The 26,396-nt window shown below is 39.2% G+C and overlaps 1 protein-coding gene and 1 long non-coding RNA gene across 8 annotated transcripts in view; both read left to right on the forward strand.

Moving 5' to 3' along the window:
• cacna1bb (calcium channel, voltage-dependent, N type, alpha 1B subunit, b) overlaps positions 1–26,396 on the forward strand; it is a 256,626-nt gene that overhangs the window by 103,601 nt on the left and 126,629 nt on the right. The gene's annotated exons all lie outside the window — the stretch shown is intronic.
• Positions 14,945–17,729, forward strand: LOC143419479 (uncharacterized). The gene is made up of 2 exons (XR_013099467.1): positions 14,945–17,195; positions 17,624–17,729. It is a non-coding gene; the product is annotated as an uncharacterized LOC143419479 (long non-coding RNA).

Consider the following 26,396-nt stretch of genomic DNA (forward strand, 5'->3'; position numbering starts at 1 on the left):
ACAGAGGCGAGGCTGCCGGACACTGGCGCCACCGGGCCCTCTGATCACCACCAGTAGGCAACGGGTGAAATGTCTTGCCCAAGGACACAACGACCGAGACTGTCCAAGGCGGGGCTCGAACCGGCAACCTTCCGATTACAAGGCAAACTCCCAACTCTTGAGCCACGATCGCCCAGATAGAAAAGCAAGAGAAGGCTCAGATGAGTTGGAATGAGGCTGGAAGTTCAAGGGAGGGTTAACAAGGAAATACAGGAGATACAAAAACAAATTCAGCAGAATAGCATCGTAAGTGTACTTGTGTGAATGCAGGGAAGCGGAGGCATTAATATCCTGAACCCATATCAATTCATTCTTGGCAAAGAAGGGAAAGGGTGAAGTTTTTGATATCATAAAGTAGGAAGAATCATTCAGGCAGCTTTGTTCTGTAGATTTCATACTTTCTCTCACCCAGATTTCACCTTGCAGATTGATGACTGCGCTGCCGCTGCCCAGAAGGGGATCATTCAGACCTTCTTTTCTAATAGTGCAAAAAAAAGAACATGCAAAGTGTCTCTCCCCTTCATTACTATCTTGCCCCACAACCTCCGCCTGACAAGGCCGTTTCCTAGGATCCTGCAGTCTCACAGCAGCTGATATGGTGGAATGAAGCACTGCTGTCTTCCACGTTATCCTGTAGCTTGAGGGAGTGGTTACAATGAAGGTGCATGGCAATAGCACTGCAAGCAGCATTAACAATTAAGTGAGGAAATCCAGTTTGAATATTGTGAGCTTCATGACTTTTCTTTTTATAACCTTTTTCTCAACTAAGATGTTGCAGGTCAGAAAATGATCATTCGTTTGAAGAGGCCCTCTAACTCTCTAATTGTAACTAATGACGCAGCTACTTTTTTCTTGATGGTGTAAAGAAGTCTGAAAGACCAATCCAAGACCTGATATGCGCTGAAATCTGCAGTGAAGTCATTAAAACAAGAGGGCAACTTGGTAGGGGGCAGAACGTCACCAAACTCACTCAGCACTCCTTCTTGATGTTATAAGCATGAAGCAGGGGAAAGGGGAAGGCAAATGAAGAGAGATTTCAGCTTATGCTAATGATCAGAATGTTGCCAGCTGCTGCTGAGCTGTGCTTTTCCCTTGAGAAAAATATCCTCACGCTATCGGAGTTGTCTTTTTCAGCTGGAGGCCAGACTATGGTTGAATACAGATCCATCCAGAGAGAAATTATTACTCCAGAATATTCCAGATTTTCCTTGAATAATTTGCTCACAACTAAATAATAATAATCGATTGCATTTATATAGTGCTTTTCTAGACACTAAAAGCACTTTACAATTCCACTATTCATTCACTCTCACGTTCACACACTGGTGGAGGCAATTCACAGTTGCAGCCACAGCTGCCCTGGGGCAGAGTGACAGAAGCGAGGCTGCAAGATGAGATTCCCAACCCCTTGAACCACGGTCGCCCAAAAAGTTGACTTGTTGTAATACTAACAGTATTTTTTTTGTTCCAGTATTTTTTTTTTTTACCAATACATTGTTGTTTCACAGGTGTGACTCGCTTTTGTCCCAAACACAACATGCCTGTCCTAAAAACACCTAAAACACATTGAAATAACTTTAATTTTCACCTTAAGATTATATTTTAGATCATCATTTTAGATCTTGTTGCCAAAATGCACCAGGAACTAGATCCGAGCTGCACAGCCCATTCTGTCATTTTTCTCTCTCACTGTAATCCCCATGAATCGTTCTTTGGCTAAGTTAATTATTAGGGGTAGTTAACCTTTTAAGCCCACGGGAGAGGGCATGTACCCATTAAATATTCTTTGCATATGCAACTCTCACGTTTCTGGGTCATTTTGACCCAGCATTTTCAGTTTCTTGTATTTTGGTATTTTTCTGTATTATGGTTTATTTTCTGATTCTTTAGTTATCCTGTTTTGAATGTTATAATCCTAGGTTTCAGTGTTATTCTGGTTAAGAGTTTGTTCTTAGGTTTAGTTCAGTGTCTGGTCTGTGCCTATCATGTTTCCTGTTTTACTTTGAAAGTCTGTGTTCTAGGTGAATGTATTGAGTGTTGCTTCCTTTTGGTCTCGTCATGTCTGATTTCTCCCAGCTGTGCTCTCCTCCTGTGTCTCATTCCCCTCCTTATTCCCAGTGTATTTAAACCATAATACAGGAAAATACCAAAATATAAGAAACTGAAAATGCTGGGTCAAAATGACCCAGAACCGTGACAGAACCAGAGGAGTTGTACTTACATAACATGCATTATTAGAAAAAATGTGTTAAAAAAAAAGATTTTTAATTTTTAATTTCTTTGTAGTTTATTTTACTTTTTTGCAATTTATGCAGTTACTTTGGGTGTACTGCACAGATAGTGTGTGAATGTGTGTGTGAATGGGTGAATGACTGAATGTAGTGTAAAGCACTTTAGGGTCCTTAGGGACTAAGTACAGCGCTATACAAATACAGGCCATTTGCCATTTATTAAAATTTAGGATATAATGATTGTATTGATGAATAGCAACTTGAAATGCTCCAGAAAATGACACTACAGCATGTAAAAATGTAAAGATAAGCTCTGGCAGACTTGGTTCTATGGTGTGCTTTAAAAAGGCAAGATTAAAGGTCATGGGGAAAGGTCATGGTCATGGTTTTAAGCATGGTGTGTTCTCTTTTTAGTGGGTAGAAATGAACCAACCTTGGTGTCATAGACCCATTTCTGTAATATACTCACATATCTATATTATTGCTAATATATATTGTAATATATCTATATCACTAAAGCACTTCTGGATGGATGCAAACTGCATTTCGTTGCCCTGTACCTGTGCATGTGCAATGACAATAAAGTTGAATTCTATTCTATTCTATTCTATTCTATGTTTAAAAGTTGCAAGCTAGAAGTTTCATTCCAACCTTAGACTGTATAGAAATAATGGCATAGCCAGTCCTTCTACAAGCAAGTCCAGGGAAAGGGAATTGAAAATATGTTACAGTGTCTTTGCCGTAGCTGCTATGATGTTAGGGCCTATGCTTTGAAGCCTTGAGCTGAACGTTTTTTCCAGTGCCATTATATTTTTTTGACATCATAAGTAAGGGTGGATCTGACGGAGGAACTGAGGAAATTTTCCAAATGCTTTAAATATAAATAAAAACAGGGTGGAATGATTTGCAGATAAAGTAGCCTTTTTAAGAAAAAATATTAGCTCATTTTTAATTTGATGGCAGCAACACTACTCGGCAACAAAAGCCTGGAGAAGTAAGTGGTCCTAAAAAGAAACAACTGAAGGAACATTTTGAAACTAATTAAGTTAACTGGCAACAGGTTGGTAACATGAGTGGGTATAAAAAGGCAGAGTAAAGATAGGCACTGCATTAAAACCAGGCTTCAAGTTTAAAATAAGCTGCTATTTTTCTTGAAATGGTACATTTTCTCCGTTTAAGCATTGGATACATTTTCTATGTCCCATTGTGAATAAAAGATATGTTTGTGAGATTTGCATTTCACACAGCAACTCAACATTTTTGGAATTGGGGTTGTAGAATAGAATCAACTAGAACAGAAATGTCCTTGCACTGTGTGAAAAATTCAGAAAAAGTACAGTGAGTGTTGGGTAGGTAACACACACACACACACACACACACACACACACACACACACACACACACACACACACACACACACAATATTCTTGCACAATGAAAACTAATTATTTCAGTGGGAAATTTCACATGAATGTTTTTGGGGGTTTTTTGCAGATACGATCATTATTGGATGGGCTATTTTGATTTTGCATGACTGAGTTGGAATAGAAACTGTTCACAAGTCTAGTAGCACAGATTCTGGATGAGCTGTAAGATGTTCAAGAGGTTGACAGGTGAAAACTATGGGTGCTGGGGTGTGAACAGTCACTGATATTTGTGTCTCTGAAAAAGATGCAGGTTTTTGTGATATTATACAGGGAGAAAAGAAGGCAACAGTTGTTCATTGTATTTATGACCCTTTCCAGAGTCTTTTTTTTGTCTGCCGCAGGACAGTGCATGTATCACACTGTGATGCAGTATGCCAGAAGGCTTCCTATTGAGCAAAGGTAAAAGGCCACCAGCAGCTTTTTGTTCAGGTTGCTTTATCTCAGCGCTCTCAGGTAGTGTATAAGCTGCTGTGCCTTTGACAGGAGCCATGGTATTAGAAGACCAGCGAACACTGTATGAAATGTGGGTTCCCAGGAAGTTAAAGGTGTGAACTCTTTCCAGTCAGTGTCTGTTAATGAAAACTGGGAGTGAGTCTGTGCTGCACATATTGAAATCTACACTGACCTTGTGTTTTTGCAGTGTTCAGTATCAGGTTGTGTGTTGAGAAAAGTGTCTTAGTCCTCAGATTGCATGACTATGGTTGATGAGGGTCACAAACTGAGTGTAAATGGAGTGCCGGATGGGTAAAGGACTCCCCACACAGCAAGAGGAATGCACCAAAATTTGATAGTTTGTGGATAATCCATCAATCACAAGTAGGCCCACCCTGGAGAAAAACTTGCTTTGATCATAAAGGACCACAATTTACAAAATAAACATCCTACGTTTTTATGTTACTGTACAAAATAATACATTAAAGCAGATAAAAAAATCAATCAATAACTGGAAACAGGAAGCCTTTTCACAGTTTTCAACATGCATGTCCATATTGCCATCTTGACCTTGCCCCTATTGACATTTTCTTTTAGCAGTAAATCCACAACATCGATCTCCAAAAGACAGCAGAGTATTGCATTTATTCACACTTTGAATACTGCTTTAGCTCTAGGCCAGTCAGTGGGGAAGTGACAGTGTTTTAGCAGCAGCAGGATGTGTGGGTGGTTTCTCAACGCTGATAATGTGGCAATCTTCATTTCATGGCTCGTGATTTTATTACATTTCCTGCGTCTCTCCTGGTGACCCAACGGCTGCCATCAATTTAGTGGCAACCCTAATTACCTCTACTCTGTCATGTTCAGAGTTTACACTGAAAAACTGATCCATAATTACATTACATCACATGTTTTCTTTGCTTTTGTGACTCGTATTAGTTTGCACCAGTCATAACTTAACAATGCTTTTGGTATATCTGTAGATCTTTCTATAGCACTGACTTCTGGCTCTGATTAAACTCTTGCCTTTTTTGGTATCTGAGATTAATTTTATTGTTTGTGAGACACATGAGCTTGCAGGCAAATTTCGCAATACATTCGTTAGAGCTCTGTGAGCAACACAGGCAGGTGCACCTTGACCTCAACATGGTGACATCTTGTGCTTTCAACTTCTTGTAAAAATAGAGGACAAAGCAACAAGATGTGTGTGATTCAGTTGTCTTTGTATGAATCCTTAAAATTCACGGGACAATTGAAGCTAAATTTATGTTATGTATGTTCACCATCCCTTTACTACAACACAGCTACCAAGAAAGAGAAATATTAACTTAACACCATCAAAAAAACTTCTGATTATCCAACCAGACCAACATACAACCAAAAGTAATATTTAACCCTGAGAAATCTGCATTTAAACATGACTCCTGAATTTAGCGACATCAATATCATGAAAAAAAAAACACAAGTGCAACATCGAGACCAAATCAAGCTCCATACGAGAAAATCACGTCATATTTCTTTCCTACCAATCTCTCTGTTGTCAAACTCTGGAAAATAGATGTTTATGAGTGCAAGTCCACTGAGTCCTTGGTCAGTCAGCATAGTGAGAAAGATTATTCACAAGTAAAAAATACATAAGGGATGTGCCAATAAATTCACCCCAAGGTCAAGCTGCATAATACTCGGAGAAATAGCAAAAAAAAAATCAAAATCATCTCATGCTCTACGGGTCTCAGATAACCTGTTAAATGTTACTTTTTAAAGTCCATGACAGCAAAAATAGGAAAAGAGTGAATATGTCTGACTATGGCATGTTGCAAATGCTTGCCCGGAGAAAGCCTGTTCTCTAAATAAAATATGGCGTGGCCTAGGTTTGCAAAGTTGCACCTGAACAAACCACAAGATTTTGTTATACATGTAGTTCATGGTCGACCCAGTGACTGCAAGGTGTTCCCAAAGTATTCTCGAGACAAAAGTCAGGCCATCTGTCTGTCAGCGAAAGCTCTGCTGATATTGTAAAATGCAACAGGACAGTGATCCAAGTATAGCAGCAGATTTACAACAGAATAGCTGAAAAAGAAAAGAATCAAGGAGTTGCAATAGCCCAGTCAAAGTACAGACCTCAACCCAATTGAAATCCTGTGGTGGGACCTTAAGAGCTGTGTGTAAACAAATGCCCACAAACCTCAACGAATTAAAGCAATACTGTAAAGAAGAGCAGGCCAAAATTCCTCCACAATGATGTGAGAGACTGAAAAAGTCATACGTACCTTGTGATGAGTGTGTCGCCTTTCGCTAAGAACTCTATCCTGATGTCTCTCACTCATATAAAAACTGTGTACTGCAAAGCACTGACTTAATGTCTTCATAGTTTAGGCCAACCTCAAAATAAAATCTATGAATCTCTCCTGCGGGGGGTGTCTCCTCCATTGCTAGGTTGAATATGTAAGTGCATGGACTTAATTAAAAATGTAAAACTTTTGCGGGAAATTTAAAAGAATAGGCTCTGCTGTAGATATTAACTAGAAGTTAGCCTGCGGGAATTATTTTACAAGTCCCAAAAAAAATTAAAAATAAAATACGGCCTCTTAAGTGAAAGAGATGACCAGATATTCAAATCCAATATGTCAGAAACAAACAGAAACCTGTTTTGACATGTTCTTCTTCTTCTTCATGCACCTCTCTAAAGATCTTATATCCTCTGTGCCGCGAGAGCTGTTGAGCACATTCACTGCAGCTAGTTGTAAATGTTTCAAGGCTGTAAATTAGCTGCTGGATTGATTCAGAGAGGCTGACTTCATTTCACCAAGCTTTGTGTGTGTGCGTGTGTGTGAGGTGGCAGTTCTGTGAGCTGAGAGTGGGAGTACACTGTCACCCCACAACTGCATGATGCATGACTCCAAGTTTTGTTGGAGTTTTCGCTTTTTCCTCACTGATCATTCAGAGCAGTAAGCCCGCGATGACTCACGGGAATGACAGAGGTGGGATAACGATATCAAGTGAACTCATATAAAAACCTGAGACTTGGTGAAAATAAACCATTGCCACAAGCCAAAGGTTGTTTTTAGATATCAACAAACTGAATGTTTACTCCTTTGGCACCTTTCTACAACGAGGCAATTCAAAGTAATTTAAGACAGAACAAGCAACAAAAAAGGGAGTAAGCTAAATTTGGAGATAGGAGATAAAATAAGTGAAGACTCCCAGAAATGGAAAAATACACTCCAGCTACACTTCAATGGAAGTTATGATGGAATACTCCCAAATGAACTTACAAACAAAAAAGTTAAAAGCTTTGATTTCAAAGAACTGAGAATTGCTTGCAGATAGCAGATTGAAGGGTTTTTTTTTTTGGTTTTTTTGCTGCTTCTCTGGGTTTAATTTTATCTCTGAATCATTTACTTCTTCTGCTCAAACAAAGGGTCTGACGTGTTATTTAGGCGTTGTACTATTCAGGTTATGTAAACTGGTGCTTAAAATTTAGGTCCGAGTCCATGCTGATGCTGAGATTTCTAGCACTGTTTCTCATCAGTTTGTCATCATCAATAGTGCTTTGTCGTGTTTTTTATTTTGTTAGATCTGCCCTTGTCTCCTAGTGTTTACCTTTTCACAGTGTTTCATGTGTTTCCTTCTCTTCCTATGTGGGCTTATTGAGCCTTGGTTAGACACATCCTGTTTTATTTTTCCTAATTTCTTTCCTTGTTTGCTTTTTCCTGTTTTACTTCCTGTCATTGTGTTTCCCCCACACACTGTCTTGTTAGTAGGGTTGGGCGATTGAGTCCAAAGTCCAGTCGTGGCATCGCCTGTGACGCTAATAGATCAATATCTACCCACTATGCTAGCACAGTCCACCCTTTATAACTACAAACACATGGGTGGCTGAGAAACAAACAAAGTTTATTTTTCACTTGCAGTATGAAGAAACATTTACACATTGATGTACAACACTGATTTTCTTTAGCCAACTTCAGTTAGTTAACCTAATTGCACAGCGAGAAGTTGTGATATTTACCAGCTCTTTAATTTTTTAAGTAAGTTTTTCCCCTGTGTACAATATTTCACCTGTTACTCCTGCAATCTTTACCATGCCATCCTCACTCACTACCACATTTTTCACTAACAAAACAACTAATTAGATGACATAAACAAGCATCTCTACTGATGCGGTCACTTATACTGTTTTCACGATGATGATGATGATGATGATGATGATAAATCAGTGTTTATTAACTTCAAAGGGAGCAGAAGTCTGTGCTTTGGTTATATGTGGAGGTGTGGAATGAAACTGTGGCTTGGCAGATTTAATTTATTATGAATCTCAGAGTAATGATAATATTAATTTAATGCATCCGTGAGGAAATTAGCTGTCGCCAAATCACTTTGGCCATCTTCAATCCCTGATGTCATATACTTGTTAGTTTCCTTTTTTCTTATAGTCCTGTTTTCCTCATCCTTTATCACTCTTTTCTGTTTCTGTTTTCACACTTATTAGCCAGTCTGTTCTCCGGACCCTCTCCAGGATTTATTCCCCATATGTTTCCTTATGCCTTAGAGATACGTTTCTAAGTTCCTGTTCTTCCTATGCCCAGTAAAAAAAAAATAATAAAAAAATCAAATCTGTTTATTTTTGCTTAAGCCTGCCAACATCTAAATCTTGCTTTTGGGCCCAAATTACAAACTTATCTCAAAGAGTAAGTGCTGATATTACCTTGGAGCATAACTTTAACTTACCTTTCTCTCTTTTCTTCTTTGCAGTCTAATGTTTAACTGAAGTTAACTCAACTATAGTGAAGTTACATAGTTCCGTCTTTTGGGACTAAAATATATCCTTAGTCTTGTCCATCAGTATGTATTAATGTTTTGGATTTAGTTCTTTTTCCCATGAATAAATACACCTTACACTAATTAAATCTTAGACTACTTTTTTTTCAACATCACACTTAAACAACATATGTTCCCATTAGAAGGAGCTCGCTTAAGGCCAAATACTGCATCAGTAGTTTTGTAATGAACTAAATTAATATAGCCACTGGCCTTGGTTGCCATATGCCCTGTATTAGCTCTCATGCTGTGCATGCAATGTGGTTTAATCTCATTGCTTAGCTCCCCAAAGACTACACTTAGTGAACTAATCATGTGTCACATACACATGTGTAATAAATTCTTACAGTGAAAGCTAAATTTTAACACAATAGCATCCCTGTGATAATTACAACTTCATGCTTTTTAGGATTTGGTGAGGTTAGTGTACAAAAATTCATAAAGTTTACTTGCAAAAAAGCCTTTAAGTTATGATGCTGTAGGGAAGGGGTGTGAAACATAAGGCCTATCCATCCACCCATCAATCCATCCATCCATCCCCACTTCTCCCACTTCTTCTTTCTACAATTCATAGTTGCAAGGGAGCTTGAGGCTATTCTAGATTATTGGGTTGTGAGGCTTGGTAGACTCGGAACAGATCACCAGTCTGTCACAGGGTGAGACAGAGAAACAAGCATTTGCATTTTTAGCACATTTAGATTCACCAGTGGATTAACAACAAAATAACAGAAAAGTTCCTGTTTTTCCACTATATATAATTCTACACATTTATCATGTAGTTTCACTTGTCTGACCCATTTGAGATCAAAGTGGGCAGTATGTGGCCCACTATGTAAAATGAGTTTGACATCCCTGCTGTAGGGGTATTTATTCTGCCTTTCACATCTCAATTTGGGCCACAGCCGCCCCATGCCAAATCATGCATAAACATAAGCTAAGTGGTATTAAAAAAAATAAAATGGAAGTGCAAAATATGTTTTATTATTAAAAGAAACTGCTTTCAAAAGTATAAAAGTGTGAACAGTTGTTCTTGCTCCAGGAATTATTGCATTTGTATTTGTAGATATTCCCCTTTTGTAATCCAATATTTAGAGGAGGAAAGTATTTAATGGAGTCTAGTAAGATTTTTCACTAAGGTTTGGCAGTTTACTTCCAGTTGCGTCATTATGCATACAAAAATAATTTTTATCACTTTTGTGCTTGACGGGTCTGCAGTATGTCCCGCCCAAAAGAGAGACCTTTCTGTAAAAGGGAGAGAATTTTCTCTGCTTGTGTTTACTTGTATAACAACAGAAAATCTCCATGGAAAGACAGCAGGATGAAAGCTTGAGCCTTCCCTGGATGTTATCGTCTCTAACCCAAGTCTAATTTTGTATATTTTATGTTTATAATATTATTTTTTTTGTATTGTCAGAGTAATGGAGAGAATAATTCATCACAAGATGCGTATATGCTGCGGATGGCTGTGAAGATTTTTTTTTAGATTGAACAGCAAGGTGTTTAGTGTTTTAAGTTTACCTTCACATTTCTGCAAGTGATTTGCCACATGAAAACTGCAGGGAGCACAAAAGCAAATGTGAAGCGCTAGATTAATATCCAAATATTGCAGGTATCAAGGAATGTCCCTTTTGTTCCTAACAGATAGCTGTGTGTCAGATTATTTTCATTCACTTGAATTATTGAATTATTTTCGAAGTCAATCGCTCTAACTCAGTGCTGTTTACTGTTATTTGTCCCGTCCCAAAATGCAATAAGAACTTTTCAGAATTTCTAGCTGGGATTATGCCTAAATACGATCACATTCTTATTGTGGGAGATTTTAATGTACATGTCTGCTGTCCTGACAAACCTCTGGTACCGGCAGGCAAGGAGAGAAGGACCCAAAATGCAGGTTTCAGTGAGGCGAAGTAGAACTCAAAGTAACCGCTTTATTAGCAGGTTGCCGGTAAACAGCGGACCAACTAAACTGGGAAAATACAAACTAACAGGCAGATACACACGGACGGAAAACAGAGTACAGAATGAAGGTGAATAGACATTAACGATGCGACAGAGAACAAAGGTAACACAGGGCTAATATACATACGGCAGTAATCAAGGGATGAGGCACAGGAGGGGAACACACCTGGGAGAAATCACAGCTGACGAGACAGGGGAATAGTAAACCGAACACACTGACACCAGACACGAACCTCCAAAGTAAAACAGGAAACCAGAAACAACTTACGAGGAAGCAGAAGACGCTGCACTTAATCTAGAATAATAATCAACACTATAGAAACATACCAAAATATAAAGAACTGAAGAAGCTGGGTCAGAATGATCCAGAACCGTGACAGGCCCAATCTGTACCTGGTCCCCAGTGTTGGTCAAGTTACTTGAAAAAAGTAATCAGTAACTAATTACTGATTACTCCCCCCAAAAAGTAATCCCGTTACTTTACTGATTACTTATTTTCAAAAGTAATTAATTACTTAGTTACTTAGTTACTTAGTTACTTTTTAAAAACACGATTTACAACCTGAAGAGTTGATAAAGTGATAGATCTTTCAGCCCAATTCTACTTTTTCTACATAATCCATCATACAAAATGTAATCAAATGGAAAAGTCTCTTTTTAAAACTTGTTTTATCAGTTTTAATCTTTTAACTTTATGCATCAAGCAAAACATTTAATTATATGCAACATTCTCTGACTTGAATAAATTAGTTTAACATTTAAACCTATTTTCTACACATTCCAGCACATAAAATAAAATATTTTTTGTGTTTTCACTCACTCTTTCAAACAGATGCAAGTAAAACACAGCAGAAAATAAATAAAGTCAAAGACTCAGCGGTCCTTTTGCTCTATTTTCACCTGTAAAGCAGGAGCAGGGTAGGCGGAGGGTTACCCTGGTGTAGGTGTGCTGCGGTCAGTTGAAGAATCCGCGCGAGTGTCTCTGTGAGTTTCCCATCACGTCGTAGCTACTCGGTGCTTGCTCGGAAGTTTAGGGGTTTTTTTCGCTGTAAAAAGAAGTTTTCTTCCCACGCACGATGGACGCTAATGTTTTTGTCACTTTTTATGGACTCAAACTCAAAGTAAGGTCAGTACTTCCACACTTTAAACGCTGCACGCTCATACTCTCTCCCGCACTCGATATATTATCCATTGTTGATCTGCACACAGCTGCTGTCACCAACGTCGCACTTGCTTACGTCACTGTCATGAGACATTCTCGCAAAAAAAATCACGGTTTTAGTAACGCAGTAACGCAGCGTTCCTACGGGAAAGTAACGGTAATCTAATTACCGATTTTGCAATAGTAATCCCTTACTTTACTCGTTACTTGAAAAAAGTAATCAGATTACAGTAATGCGTTACAAGTAACGCGTTACTGCCCATCTCTGCTGGTCCCACACATGAACATGGACAGACACTAAACCTGGTCTTGTCGCACAGCTTGGCTGTGTCTAACGTGGAAATCTCTGACTTATTCTCTGACCATATGCCTGTATTATTTGATGCTGTGTTTTCACACACTGCCGTTCAAACCAGCGCTATTGTTTGCCACTGTCGGATCATTAACCCTTCCACTGCTGCCCAGTTCTCCTCTGCCTTTAGCCAGCTGTCTGTCCCCGCTGATCTCACTCCCTTGGGCACAGAGGACCTCAGTTCCTGGTTTGAATCTTCCTGCCAAACTATCCTGGACTCTGTGGTACATTTAAAACCAGGCAGCCCAAGGCTAAAACTGAGCCTTGGTTTAATGACACCACTCAGGCTTTGAGGAGGGACTGTTGTAGAGCTGAATGCAAATGGTATAGGGACAAATTGCAGGTGTCTCTTCAAATCTTAAAGGACTGCTGGAGTCTCTATCAGGATATTGTCAAAGAGGCTAAAAGGGAATACTTCTCCAAGATCATCTCCTCCAACAATCATGATCCACGTGTGCTATTTAACACTATTGACTTAGTTTGAAATGCTCCACAAAGTGGCTGTTTGAAGGCCTCTTATAACTGGTTGCAACTACGCGGGCTCTCATCTCTGCCCCTGAGTCTGACCCTCTATCTTAATCCCTTGCTCTGCTGTTTTTGACCAGTTTGAGCCTGTGACTCTTTGTTATTTCGAGGATGTGGTTGGCCATCTGAGGCCCTCCAGTTCTCAAATGATCCTGTCTATCCTTAAGGTTTTAAAGATATTTTGCCAGACATAGGGCACAATTTTCTTACTATTATAAACAGCAGTTTAATATCTGATGTAGACCCTGCTAATTTTAAGAATGCAGTAGTACAAACCCTGCTTAAGAAAGACAGGCCAATCTCCAAGATGCCTTTTCTGTTTAAAATCCTGAAGAAAATAGTATATTCCCAATTGATTGATTTTTTTAAAGTGAGAATGGTACCCTAGAGGTCTTCCAATCAGGTTTTAAAAACCTCCATAGTACTGAGTCAGCACTCTTAAAGGTTTTTAATGATATCTTTCCTACCTGTGATTCTGGTAATCATGTTGTTCTTGACTTGACTCCTTGCTTTTGACACTATAGACTACAACATTTTGCTGTCTCATTAACACCATCTTGCAGGCATTCGTGCTACTGCTTTGAATTGGTTTAAGTCTTATCTTTCTGACAGAACTTTTAGTGTTAACTTTTTAGGGTCCCTTTTCACTGTTCTTCAGTGTGGGGTCCCGCAGGGCTCAGTTCTAGGGCCTCTGCTTTTTTCATTCGGAACCATCCTTGGAAGGCCTGGAATATCCTTCCACTGTTGTGCCGACGACTGCGGATTTATCTGCCTCTGGATCTGAAGGATGCCTTCTCTATTAACCCGTTTCTGGCATGTTTAGAAGATATTAAAACTTGGATGGCCCTAAACTTTTGAAAATGTAAATCAAGGAAAACTGAGGTGATTGGGTTTGGTCCTAGCGGACCCCTGATTTGCGACCCCTGGCAGAGTATTGTTACTTTTGTACTTGTAGTGTACTTGTTGTTACTAACATGGGTTTTAAGATGGACAGTGATTTTAAATTGGACACAAAAATTAGGGCTACTGTCAAGTCGAGTTTTTATAATTTTATTTACTTTATCCTGGAGGTACCCAGGTCTCTATTGTTGCTCTTAACCTCTGGAATAACCTGCCCCTGCACATTAGAGAGGCCCCTTCATTGTCCATTTTTAAAACACATCTTAAAATCCATTTTTATTCCTTAGCATATGATGCAGTTTGACCTGGAATTTTTTTGTTTTAATTAGTGTGAATGCTTGAAAAGCATTCACAGTATTGTTATTCGAATCTTTATTATTATTAGTGTGAATGCTTGAAAAGCATTCACAGTATTGTTCTTCTAATCTTTATTAGTGTGAATGCTTGAAAAGCATTCACAGTATTGTTGTTGTAATCTTTATTATTATATTTTATTATTATTATTATCTATTCCGTACGTTTTTTGAAAGCCTACTCCTTCAAAACCGTTCAACTTAGAAAAACCATTCAAACACCGTTAGATTCCTATTCTTTTGGACAACATTGCTTCTATTTTTTCTCATTTTTAACATTTATATTTTTAATTTTATTCAACTTTTTTCAACAAAAATTTATAATGTATTTCAATGGGGAGACCCTTCAAATTCTCATTCAACTTCCTCCTCTTTAAACTGTATCTACTTCCACATACATTGACATAGAGCCACCATTCAAACTTTAAAACGAAGACAAGACATTCAACTATTCAACTTGTATTTATCTTTTCAATATCTATTATACTTTTTCTTCAGTTCCAGTTTAAGTTTCATGATGTTTTTTCACCCGTTTCAGAGTTTATAATGGGTGTGTATGGGACGGAATGTTGGGGCTAGAGTGAGACAGCTCAACTGCTAGAGTGAGAGGAGCAAAAAAATTAATCTTAAAATCTTTTTTAAAACTGCTGCTGTGTCCGCAGCGTTTGCTCTACAGGTATGATTTTACCCTCAAAACGTAGCCATCGCTGTCCTCTTTCATCCAATGTGTTTACTATTGTACTAGGTGTTATGGTTCTTTCGTAAATGTCACCAATGCACAGCCTCCTCCCTCCAACTCTTCCATAGACTCTAATGTTAAAAGGGCTCAGAAGGTTCGTTTGAAAATCAGAACCGCATGGTGTCTTTCCACTGTCACCACGTCCATATAATAAACTCCACAGGCATGAAAACTGAGAATTCAGTAGACTAGAAGCTGCTGTCGCTCACGGTGAAAGAATTTCGTCAATACGACTTGTACTTTTCATATGGGAACGATTTGTTTGGGCCTGACTTTTCTGTTCATTTTAAGCAGCAAAAGTGAGGTGCATGTCTGTGTCGTGTGTATGGAGCCATTGGGTGCAGTCACTATAGCAACCAGGCTCACACCTGCCTGCTTAACGAGCTCTCTCTCTCTCTGCCAAGATTAAATCAAAAATGTGTGTTATATCTAAGCAGTTGTAGTAAGATTAACTTTTTCAATAGGTACAATAAGACAGGTTTGACAGGCTTTTGCCACAGATTAACAGTATGTCAGTAGTTAGTATAGGCTAACTGAATAGAGGCCTGAATTATTGCCCTGTTAAATTCAAGTTGATTGTGTATTGGTGGACTTGTCTTCTCCACACAGGTTTTTCAGATCTGGGCAGTTTGAGTCAGTTGATGACTTTAAAATAATCTTTTCTGACTGGATAATTAAAGCTCACAGCATCTACCTGTCTGTAGTGTATTTTCCCACATTTTAAATAATCTAATCTCATTTAATGTCTCTGTTTTTAGTCTGTATAGTTTATCTCCCCACAAATACGCTCAAAGTAGTCTTAAAATAAAATCCATAAAACAGTTCAAGATGATGACTTTTTATTTGCTCATTTAATGCCAGTTGCCCTCTTTCCTGAGTATAAGCGAATGAGTGACATAAAGAGAAAAAGTACCAATTTGTATGCTGGTGAGTCTTGTGTATTTTTTTCTCTGTCTCTCTATGACAGAGAAATATATATGCTCATTATTGATGTTCAAACTGATGCTCAAATTTCCAAGCACCACCTGAACGCCTCATCGGTCTTTAACTAATCACTACACCAACGGTTGTCATTCCGCTTTGCTCTCTGCTGTGGTAAGTACAATACATTCAGTACAGCACTGTTTTAATTTTATGATGGTAAAAATACATGTTTGACATTTAAACTCACATATCAAGTCTTTTTAAAGTTCAACAGAGTTCAAAGAATAAAGAAAGCAAAAAAAGAATAACCTTTGCTACCATTTATATAGGTTTATGACTTTTGCTGTTAGCAGCAGTGCTAACGCTAGCTTCAATGCTAACGCTAGCTTCAATGCTAATGCTAGCTATAGTGCTAACACTAGCCTTAGCAGTTGTTAACTGACAAAAAGAATATTCCTGTGATATTCCTGTGATATTTATTGGCGGTCAGTGAGACAAAAGTAACAAATGAGATTTATTATTGCCATTGTGCCTCAGTTTTAACAGTAAGAGTACTTCATGACTTTTGCTGTTAGTAGCAGGAATGCTAACGCTAGCTTCAATGCTAACGCTAGCTTCAATGCTAATGCTAGCTATAGTGCTAACACTAGCCTTAGCAGTTGTTAACTGACAAAAAGAATATTCCTGTGATATTCCTGTGATATTTATTGGCGGTCAGTGAGACAAAAGTAACAAATGAGATTTATTATTGCCATTGTGCCTCAGTTTTAACAGTAAGAGTACTTCATGACTTTTGCTGTTAGTAGCAGTGCTAATGCTAGCTTCGATGCTAATGCTAGCATCAATGCTAACGCTAGCTATAGTGCCAACAGTAGCCTTAGCAGTTTTTAACTGACAAAAAGAATATTCCTGTGATATTCCTGTGATATTTATTGGCGGTCAGTGAGACAAAAGTAACAAATGAGCTTTATTATTGCCATTGTGCCTCAGTTTTAACAGTAAGAGTGCTAGTTCTACCAGCAGTGCTAACACTAACTGAAGTGCTAACGCTAGCATTCCTGCTAGCGATGCTAAGGCTAGTAACAGTCTAACAGTAGCCTTATATAAGTACTTAAATAAATACTTCAGTTAATTAGTTTGAATTATAAAATGGCTGCTGTATCAGCTGGTGTGCTATATTACTCTATAATTACCCTGCTGACTATAAGTTCAGTGTATCATGTCGTGTGGGCTTTGTTTTTTTGTTAGTCTGATAACACTGTACAGACAACTAACATGTTATTTCTCGTCTTACACTTTCAGGAACTTGACTCACATCTGTGCTTTGCCTGGTAGGTGTGCACATACTGTTAGAGAAGTACACCAAAATAAAAAAAAAGAGTCTGACTAATATAAGCTTTAAAGTGATGGGTTCAAACTTTGTGCTAGACCTTTTAAACACATTTTTATAATAAATACACATAAGTTCAGCTTAACAATTGGGCTAAAATATTTTTTTTGTACATTTTTGCACATTACATGTGATTAGTTAACAATTCACTCAATCATATTTGTATTTAAAAATATTATTGCTGAATTTAATTAAATATTTATTCTTTTAAAAAGTGCCAAATTGTGCAACTTTTTGCACATGGCAGCCGACAACAGTTTAGCTTGAATATTTGTTTTGTCCTTTTTCAGTAGTCACAATTAGTTCATACAATTACCATGTGATATAATTTTATTAAAATTATTTTTTTTTCTTGTTTTTTGTTCACAGTGTGCAGAAGAAGAACAAGGACCAGATCTCCAGTCTTCTATCTCACATCCCAACCCCCCAACCCCTCTATCTTCTGTCCTACTCCACCTGTTGTCTCTGCCTTCTTTCCATCTGTATTTCACCCTGTGGTTTGTGAGAAATTTTGCCAAACCAAGAATCTTATTGCGGTTTGATTTAAAGCCGTGTCTCTCCTGCTCTGTCTGTTCTCTCTGCTAAATTTTCTCTCTACCTGTTTTTCACTCTTTGGCTTGCTGCTGAAAAATGCACAAGCCAATAAAACAATAAAGAGTGCATATTTTGCCTCAACCTGAGAACAAACTGAACAAACAAAGAAAACTCTGCGGTTTGATTTAAAGCCGTGTCTCTCCTGCTCTGTCTGTTCTCTCTGCTAAATTTTCTCTCTACCTGTTTTTCACTCTTGGCTTGCTGCTGAAAAATGCCAAGCCATTAAAGCAATAAAGAGTGCATATTGCCTCTACCTGAGAACAAACTGAACAAATAAAGAAAACTCTAATTCACGGTTTGATTGTGATTTCCCAGCCGTGTTTCTCCTGCTCTGTCTGTTCTCTCTTCTAAATTTTCTCTCTAGCTGTTTTTCACTTTGCGCTTGCTGCTAAGTTGTGCCAAGCCAATAAAGAGAGTGCATATTATTCTCTTGACTGACAAACTGTCAAACAAACAAAGACATCTGTTTCTGAGAAATAAAAACTGAAATATAAAGACAAAGAAAACATCTCCTGCTCTGTGCCACTCTTATTTTATAAACATATTTTCTAAAGACTAAGAGAAATACTTGTGTAAAAATGCCAAGGAAGCAGAAAAAGTCACAAGCTGCAAAACAACGCTGGAAGAAGTTCCATGAGTTTCAAAAAGTACCAACATGTGAACAAGCTGAGTGTGATTTTCCTCAGAGCTCTGCAGAAGACTTTGTGTCTGCAAAGACCAATGCTGATGGTGTCAAACAGGCAGGTCAACATGTTCCTGCACATGTACAACAGATATCCTATGCAGATGCTGTGAAGACTGGATTGCAGCATGAATTTAATGAACATCTGGTAAACCACAGAGACCAACATGAGGTTTCAAGTGACCCACAGGTGGGTTATGCTGATATTGTGAAAAGAGGCCGTCACAGTGATGTGGCAGGACCATCTCATGCAGAAAGACTGAACCTTGAAAACCAGCCCTCTGTTATACATGTCTGTGCATCTCGCAGCCAGGCTCATCCTAAATATGGAGACTCCAGAAACAAGCAGTGCACATGTAACTCACTCACATTTCTTGCTTTCCTTCATGAGAATGAAAACATGACTACAGCTGACCTTAATCTGGTCTTGGATAAAGGTGATGTGATGTACAAAGAGGCCAAGAAAAGATTTCCTAAAAATATTCATTTGGCAACCGATGAGCTGCCAGACAAAGTTGATGCTCGCAGGTCTATGTATCATGTCAACATGACACAGCCTTCCCGGTATGGGACATTTGAAGAACCTCCAGAGGAGGCAGTAGATACCTTTCTGAGCTTAGAAGCAGGACTGAGCTGCCTGTTGTCAGATGTGCAGTATGCCTTACTGATTATGAGTGGATTGTGTATCGCAGTGTTCAGATCCACATCAGGCATATATGGTTTCTTTGACCCACACCCCAGAACACCCATTGGTCTTCCTCTACTACTACAGTCACGTAATCGTGGTACAGCTGTGATGCTGAAATTCACACTCCTCAGTGACATGATTAAGAGGCTCCAAGATTCTTATGAAATGATGGAGATATCACCCTCTTGTAACTATGAACTGAAGCCTGTGCAGTTCTACAGTATGAGCACAGTCAACCTGAGTGATACTATCACAGACACAGTCTGCAGACCAACAGCTGCCACTGCTGTGGCACCTACTCACTCTGATACAACTGTTGATGAAGCAAACCCCTCTACTCCAAGGAGAAACACAACCACTGATCCGACTGAAAATATCTTTTGTCAAATGTCCATTTGTACGCCACTGGTGAAACAAAAAGAAGTCCACATGACTCAGTTCACATCATATGAAGATCAGAATGAACCTCCTAATATACCAACTGAAGAACTATGCAGTGAATTAAGTTTCCTTCCATCAAGTGATGCTTTTTCATGTCAATCAAATGCTGCCATAACAAATGTTGCTGCCTGTGACCTTTCTGATATAGTTTTACAAAAAGTGAAAAAAGTTAATAAACAACAAAGGCAAAAAAGGAAAAGAAGATTAATGGCATCAGAGAAACCCAGAAATCAGAGAAAAGAAAACCAAAAAAGGAAAGAACGACAAAAGTATGCTTCAAATAAAGATTACAAAGAAAAGAAAAAATCTTGCACAAGCGAGACATATAAAAACAATCCTGAAGTTAGACAAAAACAACAACAGTATATGAAAAGACGTTACTGTGAAAATGATGAATTCAGACAGAAACAACAGCAATATATTAGAAGACGTTACTGTGAAAATGATGAATTCAGACAGAAACAACAGCAATATATTAGAAGACGTTACTGTGAAAATGATGAATTCAGACAGAAACAACAGCAATATATTAGAAGACGTTACTGTGAAAATGATGAATTCAGACAGAAACAACAGCAATATATTAGAAGACGTTACTGTGAAAATGATGAATTCAGAAAGAAACAAAAACAATATGTTAAAAAACGTTTTTCTGAGAATGCTACAGTTAGAAAGAAACAACAACAATATATTAAAAGACGCTACTGTGACAATGCTGAATTTAGACAAAAACAAAAAAACTATATAACTAAAAGGTATCAAGAAAACCCTGAATTCAGAGAGAGACAGAGATCTCGAGTGACTCAGCGTTATGCACGTGATAACGCATTCAGAGTAAGACACAGACAACTAATGAAACAACTAATGCGAGACAGGTATCAAAGTAATCTTGCATTCAGGATTATGCACAACATGAGATGTGCAATGAAAATAAAAAGGAAATACAGATGGGTGAACAGACAAACCCAAGAGAGTGACAACAGTGTGATCAACGAGGCCATATCTGTGTTCAAATCACAAATCAAAGCTGGACCATCATACCCATGTACTGTATGCTTCAAGGCTTCATTTCCAAACCAAGTGCGACCCTGCACAAGGTCAAAGTATGTCAAAAACCCACATGTAGTTGCAACATGTTTGACTGGAAGATTTGTTCATGTTTGTGATGAAAACTGCAGAAATGAGCAGTGCAATGTTCCCGATGAGAGAAAGAGAGAGTGGATTTGTCACACCTGCCACAATCATCTTAAAAATGGATCCATGCCAGCGCTTGCTGTTGCCAATAAACTGGATCTTGCTGATACTCCACCTGAACTGTCTGATCTCAACATACTGGAGAGACATCTCATAGCCAAGTGCATACCATTTGCCAAGATCATTCCTCTTCCCAAAGGCAGACAAAGAGCAATTAGAGGAAATGTGGTCTGTGTCCCATCAGAGGTACAGGAAACTGTTGAAGCGTTGCCTCGATTAAGAATTAATTCTCAGATCATGAGAGTAAAACTGAAGAGACGCTTGTCTTACAAAGGTCATCAGCTGTTTCAGACTGTAAGCTGGTCTAAACTTGTGCAAGCACTGCATAAACTCAAGCAGATTCATCCACAGTATAAGGATGTGAGCATCAGAGATGATCCTGAGCTGTGTGACCCAACACTTCCTGATGAAGATGATGATGATGATGAAAACATGAATGAGGACGATTATGATGAGGCTGATTTAATGGAAATTGACAGCTGTGAGAAAAATGCACTGAGTGAAGCACAAAATAAAAATGAACAGGATATTGACATGTTACCCTGTGATGGTGAACAATCACATGAACAGATGAGAGATGATTCAGAGCAAGAAGATGGACTGACTAATGGTGGTTTTGCACTCGAGTCCTGTTTGCAGCCCCCTGATGTGGCTGAGGAGATATTATGTTTCAGTGAAGGAATCTACTCTGTTGCTCCTGCAGAGAGAAACAATCCAATAAGTTTTTTCAAAACACCTAAACTGGAGGCCATGGCCTTCCCTGTGCAGTTTCCTACAGGCCAAAACACACTTGATGAAAGAAGGCTGATCAAAGTATCCCCCAGTGGGTATTTCAAATCAAGACTTTTCTGCATTGATGATCGTTTTGCCAAAGACACAAACTATTTATTCTTTGCACAGTTTGTGACTGAAATACACTTGGCTACATCCAGCATGACAGTACAGTTAAGGAAGGCAAAGCCTCTGACCAGAGATGGTAGAAAAATAACCTCAGGCATGTTACAAGATAAACATGAGGTGGAGAAACTGGTGCGAAATAAAGATGCAGTGAGATTCATGCAGCCTCTGAGAGGAACCCCAGCCTATTGGGAGAAAACAACAAGAGATCTTTTTGCCATGATCAGACAGTTGGGAACTCCCACGTTCTTTTGCACATTTTCAGCTGCTGAAATGCGCTGGCCTGAAGTGATCGAGGCAATAACAAGGCAGCAAGGTGAACAAGTGAATTTTGAAGGACTCGACTGGTCAGCAAAGTGTGACATCCTGAGAAGCAATCCTGTCACAACAATGCGCATGTTTGACAAGAGAGTTGAAGCATTATTCAGAGATTTACTCTTATCTCCCGCAGAGCCACTTGGCAAAGTCATTGACTACTTTTACAGAGTTGAGTTTCAGCACAGAGGAAGCCCACACATACACTGCCTCCTGTGGGTAGAAGGTGCTCCTGTGTTTGAGGAGGATGATGAGCAAACTGTTCTTGATTTTATAAACAAATACATCACAGCTCAGCTGCCTGATCCACATAAACAACCTGAACTGTACAAAAAAGTAACAGAAGTGCAAAAACACAGTAAGAACCACACAAAGACGTGCTTTAGGAGTTTAAGCTCCGGGTGCCGTTTTGGTTTTCCCAAACCACCCTGCAATGAGACAATGATCACAAGACCCAGTGAGGATGATGCACTGGAAGTAGAAACGGCAAAGAACAAGCTCAGACCACTGAACCAGCTGCTGAATGAACCTGAAACTGCTTCCATGAGTTTAGAGCAGCTCTTGGAAAGATGCAAGTTGACACATGCAGAATATGAGAGATACCTGAATAAAATGAACATGAGGAGTACGATCATACTAAAGCGTGATCCAAAAGACTCTTGGATAAACGGCTATAATCCACATCTGCTTGAAGCCTGGAACAGTAATATCGACATAAGCTTTGTTTTAGATGCTTTTGGTGCTGCAAATTATTTAATGAAATATATATCAAAAAAAGAGGGCGGGCTATCTGAGTACCTGAAAACTGTCATTGAGAACTCCCATAAGGACAGTGTAAATGAGTGCGATGAAATGAGAGCCGTCATGCAGGCATATTCAAAGAAGCGAGAGATCAGTGCACAGGAGTGTGTTGCTCGTGCATGTGGTCTTCACATGAAGCAATGCTCACGTGCTGTAATATTCATTCCAACTGATGATAATCCTGTGAAAATGAGTCGTCCCCTGTCAGTTCTGGACAACACAACACCTGAGTCTTCCAATGTTTGGATGACATCTTTGAATGACAAATACAAAGCCAGACCTGAAACACCAGAGTATGAGGAGATGTGCATGGCAGACTTTGCTGCTACTTGCAGGATTGTCTATGGCCAACAGAAAAAAGGTAAAGATGTTTTGCCCCTTCTCAATGAGATGGGGTTTGTGCAAAGGCGCAAAAACAATAAGCCTGCTATCATCAGATTTCACCGCTGCTCACAAGAAAAACATCCAGAGCAATATTACGGAAGACTGCTTAAACTGTACCTTCCTCATCGTTCAGACCACGAACTGAAAACACCATCGTTGCCAACCTATCAGGCTTTCTATGGTGCTGGCTGTGTACAGCTACCAGGTACTGACCATCTTGAGTACGTGCAACACATTGTCAAAAGAAACAGAGAAAAATATGAGAAAAACAGTGAGGAGATCGAGAGCGCTGTTGAGGAATATGAGCAGAACAGAGGTGTGACTGACGAATGGTGTAATCTGGCACCTGAATCAGATCTCGTAAGGTTGCCACTTGTCGAACAAGAAAGAGAGCGAGACAATGAAAATGAACAGGAAGATGTGCCCGACTACAGCCGTCAGGCTGATGCTTCAACAGAAGTCAGAGCCATCAGGGAACCCCCTGCTATTGATCCCACATTGTTACGTCAGATGTTTCAGAATCTGAACAAGAAGCAAGCCTGCATATTTTATGCAGTTAGAGACTGGTGCATTAAAAGAGTCTGTGCTCTAAATCCAGAGCAGTTTTTCTTTTATATTAATGGTGGTGCTGGAACAGGAAAATCACATCTTATCAAATGCATCTACTCAGAAGCATCTAAGATACTGAGCAAAGTGCCCAGATATGCAGACGACGTTGACATATCAAAACCCACTGTCCTGTTAACTGCTTTCACTGGGACTGCAGCTTTTAACATTTCTGGAACAACACTGCATTCTCTTCTCAAGCTGCCTAGAAGCTTAAAACCTCCCATTCAGGGACTTGGCAATCAGCTGGATGAAGTCAGATCAGAACTTTTGAATGCTGAAATAATCGTCATTGACGAAGTGTCTATGGTGTCAAGACATCTCTTTGCATATGTAGATGCAAGACTCAAACAGATCAAAGGGACTCGGAGACCCTTTGGAGGCATGTCAGTCATTGCTGTCGGAGACTTCTATCAGCTACCCCCAGTGCGACAGTCTAAACCTCTCTGTGTGCACGACCCGTCTGAGATCGACCTGTGGCGGGAGCATTTTCAGATGATCACTCTGACTGAGATTATGCGTCAGAAAGATGATGTTGTCTTTGCAGAGATGCTGAACAGAATTCGTGTGAAAGGAAAGTTGGATGAGCTTTGCGAAGCAGATAGAAATTTGTTGTCACAGGCCATAACTGAACCAGCCCTTTGTCCAACTGATGCGTTGCACATTTTTGCAACTAATAAAGAAGTGGATGCACACAACTCTGCAACACTGGCTCTGCTCCACACTCATATCATTGACATCCATGCAGATGATTATAGAAAAGATCCTAGAACTGGCAGAATGGCACTTCAAGACAGACCATTGAAAGGAGGTAAAAACGAGTTACCAGACACACTGAAAGTTGCAGAAGGAGCTCGTGTCATGCTCACCAGAAACATTGACATACAAAATGGTTTGGTTAATGGAGCTTTTGGAATACTACTTAGAGTAGTTCACTCTGAAAACGACCAACACATCATCAAGCTTGGACTTAAAATGGATAATGAGACATCTGGAAAGAATAACCGCACACCAGCAGACGACATGGTGTACATTGAGAGAGCAGAGGAGAATCTGAAGCAGAAAGGAGTGGTACGAAGACAGTTCCCAGTGAAGCTGGCCTTTGCATGTACAATACATAAGGTACAGGGTATGACAACTACATCAGCTGTTGTCTCTCTTAAGAGCATTTTTGAGCCCGGCATGGCCTACGTAGCTGTCAGTAGAGTGACGTCTCTCAGTGGACTGTATCTTCTTGATATGGAGGAGAAAAAAATATTCACCAACCCAGAAATCACTGCAGCGCTTGAGAACATGAGACAAGCCAACCTTGATGACATGATGCCTCTTCTACACGTGAGGCAAACACTGAGCAGGTCAGAGGTTTTCACCATTGTTCATCATAATACAGAGGGACTGCCAGCTCACATTAATGACATCAAAAGTCACCATGAATTGTGTCTAGCAGATGTTTTGTGCCTAACAGAAACACACCTGCGGGGCTCTTTTGTCGCAGAGAGTCTCCACTTGGAAAATTACAATTTGTTCAAACGCAACAGACACCTGTCCTACACAAACTTTCCCCAGATGGCAAACAGAAGTGGTGGTGGAGTTGCTGTTTATGTGAAAAGTGACATTCAAGTGCATGAAAAACAGTACATCCATAATGTAACTGACCTTGAATTTCTGGCTTTAAAGGTTGAAGCACCAGTCAGTGCTCTGATTGCAGTTGTATACAGACCTCCAGACTACACTCTGAGGCCATTCCTGAAAAACCTGGTAAGCCTATTAGACTCATTGGAGATCATGGACTGTCATCCCATCATAGTTTGTGGTGATTTTAATGAGAATGTTTTATCCAGTGCAAACAAACCAATCCTGGAGCTGTTTGAGTCTAGGGGATACGCACAGGTCATCACTGCCCCTACCACAGAGAAGAACACACTGCTTGACCTAATTTTCATTTCTCAGTCAGATCGATGTCTCCATTCTGGAGTCATGAAGACCTACCATAGTTACCATGACCCAGTATACTGTGTATTGTCCTGTGATGATTCATGATCTAGATCTTTGAATACAGTAAGTAATTTCTATATTTTTGAATGACTTAAGAAAGTAGAGCGATATTTAAAAGTTGACGCTCTGCATTGCAGTATAATGGTTGAATTGTTTACATAAAATACAATTACATGAATTAAGTAATGATATCAGTAAAAGATGACAATTTTATTTATCACAGAAAATCTAAAATTCACTAACAGTAACCTATAAATGTCAGAAAAATCAAATATAGCAGTTTAAAATGAATAGTGTAGGCATATCCTCTCTGCAGCCAGGCTTCAACATCCTGCCAGGCTGCCCCAGTCTCACTGTGGCTGGGAGGGAGGGAGGGTGGACCAGAGGATTGCCTACACAACACATAAATGTTCAACAGCTTCTTCATTGTTTCTGAGAGAACAACAATGACTAAAGGTTGCTTTTTAAACAAACAAACAAACAAA

The sequence above is a fragment of the Maylandia zebra genome, linkage group LG7 (genome assembly GCF_041146795.1).
Source record: "Maylandia zebra isolate NMK-2024a linkage group LG7, Mzebra_GT3a, whole genome shotgun sequence".
NCBI classification, from domain to species: Eukaryota; Metazoa; Chordata; class Actinopteri; order Cichliformes; family Cichlidae; genus Maylandia; species Maylandia zebra.